A 21182-nucleotide genomic window follows, 5' to 3' on the forward strand; every position below is an offset into this window, starting at 1 on the left:
CGCTGTGATTAGATGTTATGCTATGGATATCAATATGATATATTTCTAATGGGTCGAGGTTTCGTATGCACTTAATCTTTAATGCACTTTCTAATTTTTTTCAATAGTTAGAAAGTATTTCTTTTCATGATTTTCCCAAATATAGAAAAGTTGCAAGTAAAACCGATTAAATATGCCAAGTAGAACTCATCTTATCCCTAAGTGATTTCATTAAACGAAGGTTTGCACCCCGAGTCCTTATTATAATATTTCAACTCAAACCCTAGTTCATCTTTCCAAACAAAACTAGGGTTTGTGCATAAGTAAGTGTTTGCAACCACTAACTAACAATGAATATGAGAAATAATAAAACACTTCACAACCCATTATATAGATATACAATGTTAGACACCCTTTACATAACACCCATCATTTGGGTCCACAACTTTGATTAAGAAAACTACTCACACATATTGGTCACAAAAGTAGTAAGCAATAATAGAGACATAAAGCTTACAAAGTGTAACAAAGATGGTGGGAATTGAATCCTTTTGTCTTCACTAAGCTCAAAAAGTGGAGTATTCAATGCTCACCCACCAATGGAGAAAGTGTTAAATGTTGGAGAAAATTTCGATGTGTACAAAAACCTAAAATGTTCTTTAAATAGGCTCCAAAAATGCACATCAGCAATTGGCAAAACTGCCCTTCGTCTTTTAGTTCTTCAGTTTGATGGTCCATTCGACGGTGACGTCGACCAGTTCGACGTTCCGTCGATTCTTTCGCCTTTCTCTCTTCTGGTGGACAGGTCTGTTTGACGAGACAAACGACGAAACGTCAATCGAGTCGACGCTTCATCGATGGCTCCGTCCTTTGTCCTCTTCAACTTAGGCCATCACTGCAAAATTTAACTTATCTACGCTCCAAAGGACGGTCAGTCGATCAATCGACGGACCGTCGAATCTTCATTTCTGGGCAATTTTTCCTTTTTTCTTTGTTTTTGCTTTTGGGCCATCGCCTTCCTAAAAGACAACAAAAACACATTAAAATGAACCAGACTTACTTGAGAACACCCAAAATCCGTAGTATAAAGGCGTCGAATGTGCCACAAATCCGCGGCACATCAAGTATTAATTTTATCACATAACTATTTATATTTGTAAAGTATACCAATCGTTAAGAGTTTAACTTTTTACTATACTATGTCTTATTTTACTTCGAACGTTTCAATTATTTATATATTAAAAAAGAATGTCATTTCGCTCCTGAACTAAGGAAGGTGAGGATTCAGTCCTCTTCAGCTTACTCATCCACGCCGACAAAAAACTTGAAGGCCTCGAAGCGTTTTTCCAGCAAGAGTTCGTCCTATATTTTATACAGTAACTTTTTAATTGGAAATATTTATATTTTATTCATAATAACACTCGCTTATAAGAATGACATAAGTACATGTTTAAGATTACAAAATTTAAAAAGAAACGTTTAACATGTTATACATATGACCTTTAATTTAAGAATACAAGATCATTTGAAAGTTTTCTTTTCTTTTTAAATTTTCGTGCTTAATTAATTAAATTACGGCACATAAAATAAAACGGAGGAAGTATGCACTCTGTTTCTTACATTGTCAAATTAAGATAAACATACTGCAAACGATATGTTATAACAAATTAAAATATACTTATAATGTAAAGATGTTTAAGCCAATATATATAAGTTAAATTCTACATATGTATAAAGAATACAAAAAGTTAAACCTGGCTGCCTTGCCAACGACATCAAATTTTGCAGGCATGTGGAATGAAATACTTTTGCATGCGTCTGATCATACAACTTTTATTTCAAAAGTTATCTAGATTTTTTTTTTCGAAAATAGAACGTGATTTGTGATGCCCTTAACAAATTTTTCGATTTTTCCAACAACTGAACCTTAATGTGTCTAAAACAATTAAACAGAGTTGACATAGATGTTGAAATGGTTCTTGTATTGGGTAAAATATAGATGATCCAGCTGTACCAATGTGGTCGAGACACGTGGCACGAAGGGTGAGACTTCGGATGAGTCAGCATCACTGTCACCGGGGGACGATCTATGGTACCGGAAGAAGCTGCAGGTCCGGTGTAACGCGCAGCTTCTCCGGACCTGAGAGGCCTAACGGCCATCCGTTATTACACAACTGGTGCATTAAAGATTCATCATTATTGCAACTTTATGACTCTCTTTATTGTACATTATTGTCATGCCTTTAGGACTTATAATGAGCCGGGGCATGACACATGGAATATGTTCCCCTAACTCTAAGTATAAATAGAGGAGGTAATTCCTATTATAAGGGACACGATATTCAAGCTAATACACACAGTTCTTAATCTCACATTTCTGTAATATTTATATTCTTGCTATTGCTTTACTAAACTCCGGAGTCACGCTTCATCAATAACAAGAGGAGTCTAACCTCGGATAAGCATCTATAATCCAGGATCTCTCTCATTGTTCATCTTATTTGTGTTTCAACACTAGCATCTTAATCTTATTGGTTATTCTGATCTATGTGTCCCTGACCACGTGTACAAATTCAACTGAACCGTTTTATGTGTAAACAACTTGGCGCCCACCGTGGGGCGGGGACAGTTGTGGTTATCATTGTAACCATCAGTTGTTTTACTAAGTTTCTCTTAAGTTCTCTGTTTTTCCCTAAGTATCCAATCCAGATACGTCAGGAGTTAATGGAAACCCAAACGCTGCAAACCAGCATGCCAATTTCCCACTGGGACCGGATGGACTACCCAGTCAAACTGGCCTGCAGTCGCCATACGTGGGAGATCAGACAACAGGAGGGGATCATGACCTTAACACCATAACAGACAATATTCCCACCGACGAACCTATAGCAGTAACCATCCAGATCCTTAAAGGATAATATAACGGTGCAATGTCGGAAGAGCAACGTTAAAACAGATCGTTGAAACCTTCATGGCAACACCAACAGGTCAGGCCACCACACCTCCTACCGGTGCGCCAGAACCTGTGAACAACTCGAACTCCACCCAAGGAAACAGACAAATGGTTGGAGGAGGTGGAGAGGCCACCAGAAGTGGAACGGCTTCTCTTAATCCTTTCCAAGCTGAAGTCTAGCGGTTCATGAGGGAAATTACCGGAAATATGGATAAGACTGCTAAGGAGCCAGAGAAGAACGCGAAGGAATTCCAGAATCGCCTCAGCTAAATTCCTGGGGCACCTTCGATCGTGAAGGGGCCGGATTCGAAGAAGTATAGCCAGCGGGCATATACACTAGAGGCGGCGCCAGAGCCAATCTCGAAGTGGTTCAAAATGCCCGATATTCTCAAATATGATGGCACCACTGATCTGCAAGATCACATTACGACCTACTCTATGGCAATCACGGGCAATGACCTTCAGGAGAAGGAGATCGAGTCTGTGTTGATCAAAAAGTTTGGTGAGATCCTTGCCGAGGGGTCTATGATGTGGTACTCCCAGCTCCCGTTGCATTCAATCACATCATTTGCCATGCTGGCAGATGTTTTTATCAAAGCTTATGCCGGTGCAAGGAAGGTGAAAACTAGGAAGGTAGACATCCTCCGTATTGCTCAGGGAGAATCGAAGCATCTCTTGGATTTCGTTACCCGATTCCAGAAGGAGCATATGCTGCTACTTGTCGCACCGGATGAGTGGGCAGCCGAAGCTTTTACCAAAGGTCTAAATCCTTTGAGTTCTGATGCATCCTGGAGGCTTAAGAAAAGTCTCATCTAGTTCGAAGCCACAACCTGGGAGGACATACACAACCGTTATGAATCCAAGATTCGAGTGGAAGACGACTTGCTGGGGGCTTCGTCCTTAGTTTCCCCTTCAAAGGCGGACAAAGGTTACCGTCTAGATTGGAACTCTTCAACGAATCGTTTCCAGCCGTACCCTCCTCCAGAAGTTGCCAATAGTGGGTCCGGTTACAGGTCACTTGAGAAGCCCGGAGGAAGTAAAAAAGATAACTCCTGGAAGAATGGACGGGGTTTGCAGCCCAGGTATAATCAGTCCAGTTTTTCGCCGAAGGGATCGAAACATCCAAGGCTTTCGGATTACAGCTTCACCATTAGCGAATCTCAGGTAGTGGATGTTCTGAAGACTCATCTGTCTTCTCGTCCTCTGAGGCCGTTGCGATCCGACCCAAATTCAAGGGATCAGATGGTATGGTGTGAATTCCACGGGTCTCGCCGGCATAAGACCACCGATTGTAGACATTGTTTCAGTTCGCATTTCGTGGGCGGGGTTAGCGCTCGAAAAGTGACTAAAAACTTATTGGTGCTCTTTTGGACTTGTTTTGAAAAAAGTGTTGCCACCTAATTTTTAGGAAATTAGGAAAACTAGTGGTGAAGGTTTTATTCAAACACTGTGAAAAAACCTTTGTAATCCAAAGTTCTAGGTAAGGGTTCTGGTGATCCCCTAGGGAAGGTGTCACCAGTGGCGGATCCAAGATTTTCATCCAGGGTGTTTGGAAAAAAAAAAAGCTAAATATACACTGTATTTTTTTGCCGCGGGTGTTCAAAAGTTAATAAATGCACATAAATACAGAAAATTTACCCTATATATACATTGTATTTTTTTGTCGAGAGTGTTTGGGTGAACACCCTCACTTACACGTAGATCCGCCCCTGGGTGTCAGTCACCCTAGTATTAAGGATCCATACTATACGGTTGACCTTCGAATTCCAGTGTATGATTATTTGCATGAACTGTTTATTTTGTGTCTAAATTCCCGCAATTATAAAAGAATGCCATTGTTGCATATCATTTGATTTAAAGAAAAATTGAATATATTCCCCTTATATATGGGTACTTTAGGTTCGGACAATATCCGAGTAAAAGTAATTTCCTTTTATATATAAGGATAATGTATTTTTTTTCCTTAAAAATATAAGAATCTTTCGGTTTTTGCCAAAAATATATATTTGCTTGTATATATACTCTTGTTATAATCATACACCTTGCATTCGGGTCAATCCGTATAATACGTTTGAATGCCTCACCTAACACTTCGTGTTTATGAACGTTTTAATTTGTTTAAAAGGTTTGACTTATAAAATCAATAGTTCATAGACATGTATATACAATTGATTTTTGAGTTTGGGTTTTAAGTCCTAAAGTCCACAACTATCTTTAGAAGAGGCATTTTTGTTTTAGGCCTGACCCCAAATCTTATTTGATTGTTTCCTAGCCAGAAAGTTGGTTTAAAGAGGGCTTCAAATTGTACTAATTTTAAAAAATGTCAGCCCCCTATAATCTCGATTTTTTCCCATTATTGGGCTCGGCCCAAAACATTTATTTCCATTCTTTGTTGGGGTCCAAAACTTAGTTCAAATTCAAAAAAAAAAAAACAAGTGTCCCTTGGTTTCAAAATTTGATCCAATTTTAGAGGAAACATCATAGTATTTTATGATTTTTGAGACTCCCTTCTTACTTATTTAAACAGGCTTGTTGTATTTTTCCCTTTTTATATTTCGAGAAAATAGTTAAGCCAAGTTCGGGTTTTGAAAAATCGTTTTGGGGACCTAAAGTCAACTAAACGGCATAGGCACCGTTGTCCTAAGACGACTAGTTCAAAACATAAAGATTCCAATATATGTAAGAGCTTTTTACAAATATTTACAAGTACAAATACAGCAAAATTACAAATAAAGAAGGCATGCATAAAATAAAAAGAAAGGGCAGGCTTTTCACCCATGGCTAGGCCTTCTGTGTATTCAATGCATATTTGCTTCCATTTCATCTTTATCAGACTCGATGATGATGAAAGATTGCCTGTTAGGCCTTGGCCCAACAGGTTGGCTTCGACTCGGCCCGAGTGGCCCATGTAGTGGGAGGAAGGAAAAAGGAAAAAGGAAACCCGGTTAGAAGAATACTATTGAACTTATCACTAACACATAGATACATAATATGTATACATGAAGTAAAAGACAGATGCACACATATACGATTTCCAGATTATTGGGCCTAGAAGCCCGTCAGTACATCCTAAGTGTTCTACCCAGGCCCCTCTTTATCCCTATATTTTCTAAGTGTGGATCAGGCCATGTCTCTATATTGAGCAGAAGTGGGCCAGGCCCAAATTTGCCAAGTTTGGGTTCGGATTGATTTGAAAGCCTAAAAAGGTTCTATTCCCTTTTGTACTTGATGATATACACTGTGTATGTGATTAATACTCGTATGTATACATGATATATAGATGATGTACACATTTTTTATGTGTATATCAGGTGTATACCCTGCATATATTTCCCTTTCCTCTTATCCAGCCTATATATATCTGTATATCTATCCCCAATTTCGGCCTATATTAAGGCCAAGACTAAGTTCATCCTATTCAAACTACTCCAGAAAGATGACTTCAACAGCTCTCTAAACATAGTTCTAAATGATCCATCTTCTCATGTAGTACTTATACCAGCCCAAATCAGTATACATTATCAGTTTATAAGGCCTAGGCAATCACCAAGATCCAGCAAAGCCCATAGCTAAGGGAGCAGTCACATAATAGCTATAACTGTAGAGAGGGTTTGCAACCCAAGCCAAGTAATCAAAGCACAAAAATGATCCAAAACCTAAATACTTGAACAAAAAAATGGCAGCATGGGAGGGACGGAATTTAACAGTTTAAGAATTGACATTTAACCTTTACAGATTCAGGAGGGAAAGTAGAAATGTGAAATGACCACTCAAATCCCAAACAGTTCATTCAATTAGAAAGAAATATGTCGGGCAAAGATTAAACATAATTTTCAGACAAAAAACCAATGTAGAAGAGTCCAACAGATCAAAAGATTCTAGAGCCTTAATGTTCATTTTTAAAGACAGCAAATTAATTTGCCAAGACTTCAACTCAACCAATTCTCAGAAATCAACCAACTATATGTGAACATATTTACCACATGGTTTTAGAAGACTGTTTAAGCAAGATAGATTTGGTTTCAACCCTTGGCCCTTAGTCTAATGATAGGATTGTAAGGCTAAATATATTCATATAGCAAACACACACCCCATAGACTTATAGGATGTGGCATGGTATCTTTTATTTGGAGGAAAGGCATTATGAACCAAGTTAAACTTGATTCTCCTTAATCCTCTCTCAAGGTACCTTTACAAGGCTCTTCTAAGTCACGTGGTTTTTAGCTTGCCCATGAATACTTATGACTTATACAAACACTGTCATTTAACCAATCTCAGTCTAAATACTTAATCAATATTAACACAGGTAAGCATTTTAGTTAACTTGTCACAAGACTTTAATCACAGAATTGCTCCAAAATCTCCTTTGATCATGAAAAGTACATACAGACATATACACCATATTTTAAGACCAATTTTAAGCTATACATATTGTGGCTGAACACACCAGACATTATTAAAGCCCCTTCCATGTTGACTTCTGCTGATCTTGATATATTAATTTAACTAGGAAGTCTTTAAATTAACACTAAACCTTAGTTAATCCATCAAAGAGACTTTGGTGGCCCCAATTGCTAGTAGGAACAAGGTCAGCATGAAATGACTTCAGGGTCCTAGAGGAGTAACAGTACAGGGTGAGGCCATCACCTCTAAAGCTCATTTTTTTAATCTATAGACACTATATGTTAACTTTCAAGCTATGACATTAAGAGGTGAAGCATACAGTCTACATATGGAGGGATTTAAATAAGTTCATTTCAAGCCTCTCATACTTTTCTCTTCTTTTACCCCCTTTTTATCCTTAAGATCATAAAGGCTAACTTCATGACACTGTCAGGACTATGTGAGGAACTCCAATTTCAGGTTTTCAAGAAGGAAAAATGCTAATTAGTTTCAGGTGATCGCATGATGCTGGACACACATAGAATGAAAGGGATGGAAAACAAGACACTCATTCATGAACTACAAAGAAAAGGGACAAATTTGAATAACAACATTAAATAGCCAAAATCAGGGATGCCATAGGCCTTTTTGAAGCATATTGTGTTAAAACTAAAGAGCTTAGACACCCTTAAGAGTCTATCCTAATTTAAGCTAAGAGAAGTTTAGTTTTTAAACTTCAAATCATTTGTTCATGAAGAAATTAAGCCATCTTATAATTAGAGGCCAGGCTCAAATTCAGATCATAGTCACAAGTTCTGTCCAATTCAGAGGAACATCAAACAAAGGCATATTCTTGTTTTATTATAAAGGAAAGATATTGATTGGGGTCTCAAAATAGTGTTAAGTAATTACAAGCTATCATTCATCCAAACATAGTCATAATGAATAAACTTTATCAGTGACAAAGGCAAGAACTTGTTAAACTACCATAACTAAGCATAAACCTATATTGAAAAAGGTAGAAAAACTAGTTAAACTACTATAGTCAAGCATAAGTAAACCTTAACTAAACACAAACATAAACAAATACTAACTAAGCAGGCAAATAAAAGAACTTCAATAAGATAAAGTGTTACCTTTTGATTGTGCAGAGCCTGGTTCAAGAACTGGATTTAAAAGCTCCTTTGTGCTTCGTTGCTCCAACTCAAACCACCACACAAGAAAAAATAAAAAAATTTAAACTAGGAACTCAACCTTTCAGTTAAGTATAAAATTTTGAACTAAATAACCCCAATTTCGAGTATAAGTGCTCAAAATCTGGGCTTTGTGCGTGTCTCCTCTTTTTTTGTGTGTTGTGAATTAGGGTTCTAATTATAGAACCCTAAATTCAGATGAAACCATAGTTTGGTCGATGTGGGAGATTGCCAAATTTTCAGAAAATTAAGCTTGTATTTTGATAGGGTGGAAATAGGCGGAACAAGGGCAGATGCAGTAATTGTTTTCCCCAAACGGCCATGTAAGGACTGAGCAAGATCTGAAACGACGGAATTATTGCCATTTTTGGCAGTGGGGACGAAGAGAGATGTGGGAGTGAGGTGTGCCAGCTAGGGTTAGGGATAGGGCAAGAGAGAGGAGCATATAGGGTGGTGTTTGGTATGAAATGAACATTGAAGGGGTATTACCCCCTCTATACACGGCATTAGGTCGGGTCAGGCCCTTTTGGGCTAGACTCGGTCCGAGTTAATAACAAAGAGAAGGGGGCCCATTTATGTATACATGTATACCTGATATACATATGTGTATATGTATACGAAAGTGTATATTTGTGTATACATGTATACGGGAGGGACATGCATGCAAAAATTTAACAGGTGGTCAAAATTAAAGTAATGGCCACTAATTGCACAGTTCAATTATGACCTGACAATAACCAATTGACCAATTAAAGCTAAATTACACTAATGACCTTAATTAATTTGAGCCAATGGATCTGTTCATTTCAATTAAAGTTACTAAGGGGCTAAATTTACAAAATTGACCCCAATTGCCTTAAACCATAAGTTGATTAATTCAATTGTGGCCATGACTGAAATAATTAAATAATTAAAACTCAATTTGGAATAATGACTTTCTTATTAACTAGCTATCCTAATTAAACACTAGAAACAATTATGGTTAATTTTAACAAATTATGTCAATGCGCAAAATTAAGGATTGACGGGTAAAATGGTCAATTTCTTTTAATTAATCAAATTCCTTGGATTAAGGGAATAATATATTTGCTAATTTGATTTTTTGACAATTTAAACAATTAAATAAGTAATTATTTGAAACTGCTTTTCTTTGATTAAATCTAAAAAATATCCTATAAATGCCATAAAATGTACCAACTAATTCCTAAATGATTTATTGTAAAAATTATTTTACCAAATAAGAGGGGTAAAATATTGACCTAAATATTTTTTTTATAAAAATCATTTTGACCACTAAAAATGCATGGTTCACTTTGTTTGTCATCTAAGGACTCTGAGTAATTAAAAACAATTACGGAAGATAAAAAAATTAGGTGTCAACAGACATCTCTGGGAGGAGGTGGCGAATATGCTTTCCAGAGGACATCTCCGGGAATACTTGAGCGAGAGAGGAAGAAAAAATTATGGCAGAGCCAACCCTACCGAGGAGAAGGGCGTGCCAACTGCTACCCCGCACGTAATCAACATGATTTTTGAAGGAGCTATGATAGCAGGGACTAGCTTCACCGCATCCAAGAAGATGAAGAAATGGGTGACACGAGAAAAGAGAACTAGAGAGTTTCTGAAGGATGAGGTTATTACCTTCTCTGATGAAGATGCCGCGGGCATCACTTCGCATCATAATGATGCCCTTGTCATCACCGTACTTATTGGAAATTGCCAAGTTAAGCGAGTCATGGTAGATCCTGGAAATTCAGCAAATATCCTCCGCTTGAATGTGGTGGAAGAAATGGGAATGTTAGAGATAATGATACCGGCGGCACTGACATTGTCAGGCTTCAACATGGCCAGCGAAACCACCAAGGGCGAAATTGACTTGCCCGTAGAAGCAGGAGGGGTCATGAAGTTGACAAAATTTTATGTGATCGGCGGTGACATGCAGTACAATGCTATTTTCGGGAGACCTTGGCTCCACGACATGAAGGTTGTCCCCTCAACTCTTCACTTGTTGCTTAAATTTCTTACTCTGGCCGGGATCAAACAGATCTAGGGTGACCAATCAGCAAATAACATCTTCGTTGTGGAAGATCCTGTAGCAATGGGGGCAAAAATGAGCCGATCTTGTAGCAATTACAGATCTCGGGACCTACCTCAGATGAAGACAAGAAGGCTTCAGTGGAAAGAAAAAATAACAAAAAGCATGAGGAGGTCGAGGATGATCAGGGGTCCCGAGATATTTCAACCACCGGACGAATCAGATGCCACCAAATCCACTACTGAGGAGTTAAAGTAGATTGTTTTGCGTCCAGAACTTCCAAAGCGAAAGGTATATCTAGGCATGGGGTTAACTCCGGAGCTCAGGGAAGCTATACTTGCTTATTTACGTGATAATAATGATTATTTTTCTTGGTCCCATAAGGATGTGACAGGTATCCCATCGGACGTAGCAACTCAAAAACTTGGAATGGATCTTAGCTTCCCACCGGTTCGCCAAAAGAAGCGACCCATAGCGGAGGTCCACAACAAGTTCGTTAAGGAAGAGGTTGCTGGCCTTTTAAACATCGGGTCCATTCGAGAAGTCAAGTACTCAGATTGGCTCGCTAATGTAGTGGTAGTTCCGAAAAAAGGTAACAATTTTAGAATGTGTACAGACTTTGAAGATTTAAATAAAGCATGCCCAAAGGATTCATTCCCGTTGCCGAGTATCGATCAAAAGATCGATGTTACAGCTGGACATGAAGTAATGAGTTTTCTCGATACTTACTTCGGGTATAACCAGATAAGGATGCACCCGGAGGATTAAGAGAAAACTTCCTTCATAACTAATTTCGGAACATACTGTTAAACTGTAATGCCTTTGGGGTTAAAAAATGTTGAAGCCACTTATCAAAGGCTCGTAAATAAGATGTTTGAACAACAAATAGGCAGAACCATGGAGGTATACATAGATGATATATTAGTCAAAAGTATCCATGTAGGGGACTATATTAATCATTTGCAGGAAACATTTGTCATCTTGAGGCAATACAATATGAAGTTGAACCCTAAGAAGTGCGCATTAGGGGTCGGATCCGGTAAGTTCTTGGAATTCCTTGTCTTCCAAAGGGGAATTTAGATAAACCCGGAGAAGATAAAGACCATCAAAGACATTCTGGATACCTTTGAAGACATAAAGGCGGTACAGCGACTCACTGGGCGGATAGCTGCTCTCATCAAATTCATATCAAGGTCCTCGGAGAAGTGTCACAAATTTTTCTCTTTGCTCAAAAATAAAAATGATTTCAAATGGACATTGGAGTGTCAACAGGCGCTCCGTGACCTCAAAGCGTATTTATCTTCACCATCGCTTATGTCCAAACCAAGGACGGAGAGGTGCTGCTAGTCTATCAGGCAGTCTCCGAGGTAGCGGTAGGCACAGTTCTTGTTTGGGAGGACCAAGGTACGCATTCCCTATTTATTACGTAAGTCGAGTCATGTCGGGGGATGAAACTCGGTACCCTTTATTTGAAAGGTTGGCCTTCGCCCTAGTAATGGCCTCGCGCAAGCTTCGGCTTTATTTTCAGTGTCACCCGATCGCCGTGGTTACCATCTTTCCTTTAAGAAAGGTGCTCCACAAGCCTGAACTAAGTAGGCGGTTGAGTTAAACGAGTTTGACATTGAGTATAAGCCTTGTATTGCAATCAAGTCCCATGTCCTGGCAGACTTTATGAAGGATTTCAGTCCGGGCGTGGCTCCCCAGGATCAGAAGGAAGCCTCTCTAGTACAAGGGGCTGAATCTGGGGTATGGACACTCTACACGGATGGGGCGTCCATTGTAAAAGGCACGGGGCTCAGGGTTGTGCTCCGCACCCCCGCATGTGATGTTTTGAGGCAAGATATTAATAGCGTGCCTCTCACTAATAACGAAGCGGAATACGAAGCTTTGATTGCAGGTCTAGAACTAGCTAGGGGACTCGGAGCAGATGTCATTGAGGCGAAGTGTGATTTCCTCCTGGTGGTCAATCAAGTGCACGGAGTATTCGAAGCCAAGGAAGAGCGGATGCTAAAGTACCTAGAGAAGGTCTTGAGGTTGTTGGCTCGGTTTCAGAAGTAGATAGTGGTGCACATTCCTCACGAGGAGAATGTGAAGGTGATGCACAGGCCAATTTGAGCTCATCCACGGAGTCAGTAAGCCCGAACTCAGTATATGTAGTCCAGCTACTGCATTCGGCCTTTGATCAGTAAGGGTACGATTAAGTCAATTCAACAAACCTCATATAGGATTGGAAAAATAAGTTCTTGAACTACCTCAACCACAGGAAGCTACCGAAAGACTCAAAGGCTTCGAGGGATTTGCGAATAAAAGCAACCCGCTACAGCGTCATTGGTGGTCTGCTTCACGGCAGGTATTTTTCTAGCCTGATGGCAAGGAGCATAGGACCCGAGGAGTCGGATTACGTCATGCGGGAAGTGCACGAGGGGATCTGTGGTAATCATTTCAGTGCAGATTCGCTCTAAAAGAAGCTGCTCCAGGCTGGGTATTATTGGCCTAGAATGGAAGAGGATTCCAAGGCGTTCATTCGAAAGTATGACAAGTGCCAGCTGTATGCTCAAATGTTGCATCAACCCAGTAAAGATTTACACCCGGTTATTTTCCCAGGTTCGTTCATGAAATAGGGGATGGACATAGTAGGGTCGTGGCCGGCAGGGCCAGGTCATGTATGATTCGTACTAATGGTAATAGATTACTTCTCTAAATGAGTCAAGGCTGTAGCTTACAAGAAAATCAGAGAGAAGGAAGTGATTGATTTCATTTGGAATCACATAATCTGGAGGTTCGAAATTCCGAAAGAAATCACTTGTAACAATGGCCCATAGTTTATTGGAGCCAAATTTGCACGTTTTCTTGAGGAGTTGAGCATCAAAAGGATCACTTCTTCCCCTTACCATCCCAGTGGAAAAGGTTAGGCGGATTCAATAAACAAGACAGTTACCCTAAATTTGAAGAAGATGTTAGAAGATGTCAATGGAGCATGGCCTTCAAAGTTACCGGAGGTGCTACGGGCATAGAGAACCATGGTGAAATCCAGCATCGGTGAAACTCTTTTCTCCCTCATGTATGGAGCGGAGGCGTTAATCCCAATGGAAATCGGAGCTCCTAGCCCCGGGTACGATTTGGCACAAGAATAGACTAACTCTGAGGCAATGTCAGTTCAGCTGGATCTATTGGAGGAACATGGAGACCTCGTGTACGTCCGGATGGTGGCTCAAAAGCAGCAGATGAAGCGATACTATAATCGTCGCACCAACCTTTGTCATTTCCAACTCGGGGACTTGGTGCTATATAAGGTCACTCAAAGTACTCAAAACGCAAATGCTAGAAAGCTAGGTCCGAACTGGGAAGGCTTGTACAAGGTGATTGGTATTACCGGAAAAGGCTCGTACAAGCTCGAGGATGCAGACGGAAAGGAAGTCCCCAATAATTAAAATGGAAGTTTTCTCAAAAAATATTATGCTTAGCCGGGGAACTGTGGTCGGTGGTACTGCACTATTTTCCCCTTCGTCCGATTTTTCTCCCAATTGAGTTTTTCCGGCAAGGTTTTTAACGAGGCAGTACCGTTTGGTCGTCAATAGATTTTCCTAAGGGCATCATTCAATGTCTGGAACCTCATACTTTGCTTCCAAATATTATGGGGCTACATATATATAAGATGAACTATACTAATACTGGGGACTGCTTGGTTGAAATGTCTACATGTATTCGGAATTTATGGAAAACTTATGGAAATGGAATTTTCTCACTTTGAAATATGTAGTTCATATTTCTTTCCATGTTAAGCAGTTACTTTCCTTGCCATGTTAAGCAAAAATTTTAGCCATGTTAAGCGAATTTCTTTGCCACGACAAGCAGAGTTCGGTAAATTGACGCAAGTGAACGTTAATGTCAAAAACATTTGTGCCAAAACGAATAAGGAGACGTCATTTTCTTACCTCCAGGTTCTATTTGCTCAGGATCAAAAGAGGAGTTACAAAACCTGTAGACCAACACACTTGGCTCTGTTATCCAATCAAAGTTTTCAAAACAAAATAAGGAATTGCAAGGTTTTCAAAGTTCTAAGGAGCCTTAAACGGAAGCTGAGGAAATCCGAAAACGCTTGGAGACATTGCAGAGAGACGGGGAGTTGTTTCCGAGGGGAGAGCTTGGCTTGCAGCCGGCGCAGATTCTTCAATGGCCTTTTGATCAGTAAAGGCATTATCTCTATCTCCCTCATCCTGGTTCCCTTCTTATGGGGACTCCACCGACCTTTGCTCCAATAGGCGGGCCTTCTCGATCTCATCTTTAAGGTCGCTTATGTGCCCGGCCCTAATGGCTTCAAAGGTCTACCTTCTTATCTGGTAAGAGCTTCGAATCATGCCTAAGTCTCGGCTGTCAACAACGGCCTGGAACTTGGCCTCAGCCATATCCGCAGCAAGGATCATATCAGCATTTTTGCTCCGGAGTGCAGTTATGGTAGCTGAAAACTTTAGATTACTATCCCGGTGCTCGAGATTCTGGGCCCTAACCACAGCCAGTTGGTCTTTCAACTTGTCATTCTCAGTACGAACAACAACAATCTCAACGTCCTTGGCCTCGGAAACGCCGTCCAGGTAGTGCACATCTACTTCCAATGCAAACATCTGAGCTGTTAAGTTGCAAATTTGATTATTTGCCATGTTCCACCTGTTCCTCCAATCATCAGCCTTGTCCTGTAGAATTTCTTCTCTTCTTCAACCTGTCCGAGCCTGGTCTCCAACTCATTCGCCCAAGCTAACTTTGCTTCAGTAGCCATCATCTTCTCTATAGCTAAGTCCCTCTCCCGAATGAGAGCGGTTTTTTTTTGCGATCATCCGTAGCAGTCTCTTGTTGCAAAGAAAGCCAACCTGTATCACGAAAAAGTTAGAAATGGCAGAAGCAAAATTTTATTAGAAGCAGCTATGGAATTGGTCTCACCCCGGCGGCGGCATGATTGCCAGTATTAATCAGACATTCGGGAGAGACCTCCTTTGCTTTCATTTTGTCTCTCTCTCCGAGGCCACATACTACATATAATTAGTAATCCCAACATGCTGGGACAGAAGGTGGCACTCAGCTGAGACTTGGAAGGCAACCTGTCTGAATGCATTTGGTTCATTGGCCGGAGCAGGGTACTCATTGACTAAACTCTCTATGGGCGACGAAGGGCCATGCTCTTAGGTCGGAAGAGCAACAGAACCGAGGGCGGCAGTTATAGAGACAGGTGCTGGGGGAGCCGGAGTAGCAGATAAAGCAGGAGCTCGAGCACGAAGGCCAGAGGATTCGGATCCTACTAGGGTGAAGGTAGCTTGGGTCGCCGAGGCTCCACGCTCAGCTATCACCATTTAAGCCCACAGGGCAGGTTCGCTCCGAGCATCGGCACCAGGAATGCTGCTCTCGCCAACACTCCTTGAGAGCTGCACATCGTCTTCATCCGGACTCGCTAGATCCATAATCTACTGAATGCTGGTATTTTTGGCTGGTAGTTGAGAAGTTGATGGAAGGATTGATTCGGGTCCTTCTAAGCCTTTAGTTAGCTTCTTTTTGGTCTGTTTAATCCTGGATCGAGGGCTTGAAGAAGTTTTCTTTCGATCATGTTTGCGCTCATTAATCTGATCCACTTTCTCAAGGGTCGCAGACGCGTCCCCGGGAACTTCTGAGATGAGGGGTGCAGGAGTTGATTTCGAACTCTGGGACGGCAAGAATGCAAATGTAAGTATCCGGTAGCAAACTCAAAATAGGAAAGGATAGGAAGCGGACTTACCATGGTTACTGGGGATCCACTTCCGGTCCTCGGAGAGTATTTTCCAAGTACGGGTATTGGGGGTTGAGACTTCTAGTATGCTCTTAATCCAATCCTCGAGATTCTCGATCTCTGGGGGCTCCCAGATGGTAGTTGATTAAAAAAAAGGTTGAGGTTCCACTAGTAAGGCTCGTATAAGCAAGAACTGTGAAAGGAATATACACTTACGAGTTTTATTCCAGGTCTCGGGGATGAGCCTATCACCGGGAGGAAGCAGGTCGATGGTATTGACTAATACAAAGCGTTCTGCCCACCCTCGCTCATGGTCATCGTCAAGGTCGGTCATCAAAGACTTGTTGCCCCTCCTCGTGAGCTTTATGATGCCTCCCCGGAAGATTCGGGGAGAATAGACTCGGATCATATGGGCCAGAGAAAATCCCACTTGAGCTTGTTCCGAAAAGTACCGGATACTCGCTACTGCTCTCCATATTGAAAGGCTTATCTGGGCCATGCACACTTTATAACAACGGCACATCTCTAAGATCACCTCGTCTACCTCATTCCCAATTTTCATTGAGAATGGGTACGTATAGACGAAGGAATATCCTTGCCGGTGAGAGGTGATGCTCTCATCCGGACCCGGGGGGAGGATTTCCGCGTCCTCCCACCGGCAGTCCCTTCAGACTACGGGAAGGCGATCGGGGGAGATCCGAGTTCGGTAGTCACCAACATGGGAGTCTCGGGCTCTAGGTTTACCCAAGATAGTAGTTTTGGGTGTAAAATCATTATCCCAATTTCAGTTTTTGGGGATAATGGATCTGGCAGGACGATTGTGTTTCTCGCCACCTCCGGCACAGCCGTCAGTGGCGGTGGGGTGGCAGCAATGGCAAAAGAAGTGGCATTTCTGGGTGAGTTGGAAGAAGGTATGATGCTATTTTCAGAGTGGAGGTACGAAGAGATAAGTTAAGAATTTTGGTTTTCCAATGATCGGAATTTAATTGCGGAAGCATTGCTCTTCAAAAATGCAAAAGATGAGATGAAAGAAGTGAGGATCGAAAGAAGGTATATTTATAAGCAGGAAGAGACCTAGAGTCATCATGAGGCTCGTAGGGTCATCATTTGGCCTCGGGACCCCGCGAGGAGGGATGCAGACCCGTACCCCCCGATAACGGGAACATGTAATGCAAAAATCAGAGCATCAGACGGCGTGTCTTTTCATTAAATTAAAGTGTCTCGGACACGTTTGTTATGATGACTCTTCCATTTCTTGGGAAAACCTGTTTGAATCCCGAAAAAGTGGGGGGACTATCTGTATTAGGTAATATAAATGATCCAGTTGTACCAATGTCGTCGAGACACGTGGCACGAAGGGTAAGACTTGGGATGAATCGGCATCACTGCCACCGAGGGAAGATCTATGGTACAATAAGAAGCTGCAGGTCCGGTGTAACATGCAGCTTCTCCAGACCTGAGAGGCATAACGGTTGTTGACACCTAATTTTGGCTCGGCGTGCTTAAAATTAACGTTTTGGGGGGGCCCTGATTCGTTAAAGAGAGCGAAATAATTTTTTTTACACATTTTTACATTTTTCGACAATTTATTGATGATTATCCTTATTTTAGGAATTTTATCAATTTATTGTCATTTTCCAAGAATAATTATTTTGCACATGTACAACGTAATACTACCATTTTTGTGCAATTAATAATTGTTTCTTAATTTTACAGCAATACATTTTCATATCTTACACATTAATATTTATATTTTATACTTACATTATTATTTATACATGTATTAATAAACTATATTTTAATACAGTCCGTCAGTGTAGAGAAAATCGGAGCAATTAATTCTTAAACACAGAGCAAGAATTCGATCGAGTCAAGGTCTCGTCACCTTTTTAAAAGTTGACATTTGAGGTGATGGGTTGGGTTCTTAATTCATTGGTTAGTGCATTTTTACACACGGGTTAAAAGGGGTAAAGGAGACAAGAGGGGGAAGATCATTATTTTTTGGACAAAAGAGGGTGTTTATTTACATTATAAGAAAAGGGAGGGATTAATTTACTTATCATTTTTCTACACAACACACACAACACTCAGATTTTTTTCCTCCCCTCTAAACCCTAAACATTTTTTTCTCCCCTCATTTTCTCTCAAACGCTGACCACCACCTTCACCGCCGCCGGCTGTGGACTTCACCTCCACCACCAGGCGACGCTCCATACCGTCCCCGCTGCCCCACTTCGTCTCCCTCTCTCTCTTCCCATCGCCGCTGACCACCACCCCAGCTCCGTCCAGCCACAACACCGCTGCCCCTTTCTTTCATCTCCGGTGAACTCCAACCAAATCACCACCACCATCCCCAGCGACTACTACTCCATCTCCACAACATCATCACTGCCAAACCCTCCCTCTCGTCCTCGTCTCCTTCGACACCACCACCAGTCGTTGCTGCCTTCCTTCATCCTCTAACGATTTTTGTATGTGTGTGTGCGCGCTTTTTTTTCCAGTTCAGATCTGGATGGAGTTGTCGTGCTCCGACGACTGGGTGTTTTCCGACGTCTACCATGGCTGTCTTCAATATTCCTATCTTATTTTCGTTTCAAATGTCCAGTTGTGCTTGTGTTCGTTTGCATGGCCATTGATGTTTATTTTGTGGTTGTTTTCATATCTTGACTGTTGTGGTTGTTTTGGTGTATGATTTTGGCCGGAAAATGCTGTCTCCCTTTGCCCTCTATTGTTCATCGCTACTGCTTTGCCCGAAGTTTCGCCGGAGATTGTTCTCTAATAACCATGGCTGCCTTGTTTTTGCCTACTTTTGCTACCACTGTGATGTTACATTAAACCATCTATGTTCATAATTGTATTTTAAAAAAAAAATTAGTTGCCTTAACTGTTTCGGAGAATCTCTAACGCTATCTTTGCATTTGTCCGACGTATTCTGCGAGTTCGTTGTTTTATTTAGTTATTGCTGTTGTTGTAATCTAGCTAGCTAATTTTGCTACTATTTTTGTACTACATTCATCACTGTTACACTGCATTCGGACTGATTTTACATTTATTTTATTAAATACATGTTGGTTTTGTGCCCGGAAAATACTTTTGGCGGCCAATGACACTATTACCCTTTTTACCATTTATTTAAACTCATTTGGGCGAATACTAAACCCAAATGGCCGATGAAGAAATTTTCATTGATTTCCAAGGCCTCCAATGTACAAAAGACGAGTTTTTTTATTTTAAGTTTATTTATCATTTCTTTAATTCATTAAATAGTTATTTATTTTCTTACTAACATTTTTACCAAGTGCTTATATAGGTATGGGAAAATACATCTCGAAGACGATACTCGGAAGGAACCCGAATCACTGTTTGGATTTACTTTCTACATTCTTTATAAATGTACAAAACATGAACTCGTGGTATAGTGGAAACTTTATTTTTGGAATGACATGCTGATATATGTATTTACTTGTCGCCGTGTTTGTTCAACTTAAAATTTGTCATTCGCTTTAGGCAAGATTTAGGCCATCAATACTTTCATAAATAGATTAAATTGACTTGGTATAAATGCTTCGTTAATTAAATTCACACTTTTGGTATTTAGGCAAAACATACTAGCCCATCCTTTATTTTATATTCTTTATACAACGTACATTTTATATTATTTCGTATACACCAATACATGTTTTAGTTAAGTTAAATCCACATTTTTGACGCTAGTTAAATACTAGGCCGTCCATTTACAAATCTTTCATTTTTTAAAGGCATTATATCTTTTTCACTCATTTTTTTATACACAATTCCTTATACTTATTTTTTACCAAAAATTTTTACTATCCTTTTGTTCCTTATTCTTTTGATAGGATATTCATTAAATGAACACTCTTTTTAATTAAACGGTAGAAACAAGTCAAATCAAATTCACTTTTCTTAATAATTTTATTATATAAACTCTTTACACCAATGAATATTCGTAGATTATTTTTACATTCTTTATGCACTAATATACCTAGTTATACAATTCTTTAGACATTTTATGTTTGATATACACTCTTTTATACTTGAAATACATTCTTTATATGTTTCATATACATACATTCTTTTTTTTTTACATAGACACACATTTTTTATATACTTGATATATCTATACTCTTATATTTTTTATACATCTTTTATATAGTTGTATATATTATTTACACCAACTGATATACCTTTTGTGGCAATAGATATATACTCATTTTACTAACAAATACACTACTATCGAACGAGGTATGTTTTATTTACAATCCTTTATACATTCCTATCGATATACATTCTTTATAAATACTTGATACTTGATATACATGCATTTTTTATACACTGTATATACTTAGTATATTATCACCTAGTGTAGCTTTTCATGAAGTCATAACATTTTGAAAACATGTAATAATAATGATAAACATATAGATAATCCCCCTCTAGTGTTCAGTTAAACTAAGTCAAAGGACTATCTTTGGACAGGCTCTGAGGGATGCTTAATACCTTCACCTTGGGGTAAATAAAACCCTTATCTAGAATCTTATAGGTTTCGTGGACTAAAAATGGAGTAGACACACAAATACACATAGGTTTCCTATTTTTCCTTAAAAATTAGGTGGCGGCTCTAACCCTTTTAAAACCAGTAGAAGAACCGGGCAGTTGCAAACTATCTTGGACCCGTTCAAAATAGGGCGTAACAACGGTCATCCGTTATTACACAGCTTGGGCGTTACAAATTCATTATTATTGCGACTTTATGACTCTTTTTATTGTACATCATTGTCATGCCTTTAAGGCTTATTATGAGCAGGGCCGTGACACATGGAATATGTTCCCCTAGCTCTAAGTATAAATAGAGGAGGTAATTCCTAT

The sequence above is a fragment of the Lycium barbarum genome, chromosome 10 (genome assembly GCF_019175385.1).
Source record: "Lycium barbarum isolate Lr01 chromosome 10, ASM1917538v2, whole genome shotgun sequence".
In the NCBI taxonomy this organism is placed as follows: Eukaryota; Viridiplantae; Streptophyta; class Magnoliopsida; order Solanales; family Solanaceae; genus Lycium; species Lycium barbarum.